The sequence below is a fragment of the Arachis duranensis genome, chromosome 9 (assembly GCF_000817695.3).
Source record: "Arachis duranensis cultivar V14167 chromosome 9, aradu.V14167.gnm2.J7QH, whole genome shotgun sequence".
NCBI classification, from domain to species: Eukaryota; Viridiplantae; Streptophyta; class Magnoliopsida; order Fabales; family Fabaceae; genus Arachis; species Arachis duranensis.
In genome coordinates, this window is record NC_029780.3 from 41,542,882 (window position 1) to 41,544,725 (window position 1,844).

A 1,844-nucleotide genomic window follows, 5' to 3' on the forward strand; every position below is an offset into this window, starting at 1 on the left:
GCTAGGTGATTAAGACAGGAGCTAAATGAGTCTCCATATACTGAAAAGTCATCCATGAAGACTTCCAGAAATTTCTCTACCATATCTGAGAAGATAGAGAGCATGCACCTCTGAAAGGTTGCAGGTGCATTGCACAGACCAAAAGGCATCCTCCTGTAGTCAAACACGCCAGAAGGGCAAGTGAATGCTGTTTTCTCTTGGTCCTGAGGATCTACTGTAATTTGGTTGTAGCCTGAATAGCCATCTAAAAAGCAATAATAATCATGACCAGTTAGTCTTTCTAGCATTTGGTCTATGAATGGTAAAGGAAAATGATCCTTTCTGGTGGTTGTATTGAGCCTTCTGTAGTCAATACACATACGCCACCCTGTGACTGTTCTTGTAGGAACCAGTTCATTTTTTTCATTATGAACTACTGTCATGCCTCCCTTCTTGGGGACAACTTGGATAGGGCTCACCCAGGGGCTATCAGAAATAGGATAAATAATCCCAGCCTCTAGTAATTTAGTGACCTCTTTCTGCACCACCTCCTTCATGGCTGGATTTAGCCGTCTTTGTGGTTGGACCGCTGGTTTGGCATTATCCTCCAATAGGATCTTGTGCATGCATCTTGCTGGGCTAATGCCCTTAAGATCACTTATGGACCACCCAAGAGCTGTCTTGTGTGTCCTTAGCACTTGAATCAATGCTCCCTCTTCCTGTGGATTTAAAGCAGAGCTTATAATCACTGGAAAAGTGTCACCCTCTCCCATAAATGCATACTTCAGGGATGGTGGTAGTGGTTTGAGTTCAGGTTTGGGAGGCTTATCCTCCTCCTGAGGAATTTTCAAAAATTCTTTTTTTCCTCTGGTTCTTCCTGATCAGGCTGAGCATCCTTGAAGATGTCCTCAAGCTCTGATTCTAGACTTTCAATCAGATTGATCTCTTCCACCAAATAGTCAATAATGTCAGCGCCCATGCAGTCATTTGGTGTGTCTAGATGCTGCATGGCTTTTACAGCATTCAACTTGAACTCATCCTCATTGACTATCAGGGTTACTTCCCCTTTTTATACATCAATGAGAGTTCGTCCAGTTGCAAGGAAAGGTCTTCCTAGAATGAGAGCTGCACTCTTGTGCTCCTCCATTTCCAGCACCACAAAGTCAGTTGGAAAGGCGAATGGCCCAACCTTGACAATCATATCCTCTATTATGCCTGATGGATATTTAATGGAGCTAACCTTGACAATCATGTCCTGTATTATGCCTGATGGATATTTAATGGAGCCATCAGCAAGTTGGAGGCATATCCGGGTTGGTTTGACTTCTTCAGTCAACCCAAGCTTTCTGATAGTGGATGCAGGTATTAGATTGATGCCCCAAAATAGTACTTGCTTTGCAGTAATAGAGAACAGGTTGAGGTTTTGGAGATGCTCTATCTTCTGAACCTCTGCTTTCCTACTGTCTTCTTCTTCAGGCACGCAAGGCTCCTTCCATGGCAAGTTGTATGTAGGGTTTCACCGTTTTCAATGGCTACCTCCCATCCTCTCAGTGAAAATGTTCAACGCGCTCTGTCACAGCACGGCTAATCATCTGTCGGTTCTCAATCAGGTTGGAATAGAATCCAGCGATTCTTTTGCGTCTGTCACTAACGCCCAGCCCTCAGGAGTTTGAAGCTCGTCACAGTCATTCAATCCTTGAATCCTACTCAGAATACCACAGACAAGGTTTAGACCTTCCGGATTCTCTTGAATGCCGCACGAAGATTCTGATTAAGGAATCCAAGAGATATCTACTCAATCTAAGGTAGAACGGAGGTGGTTGTCAGGCACACATTCATAGTTGAGAATGATGATGAGTGTCACG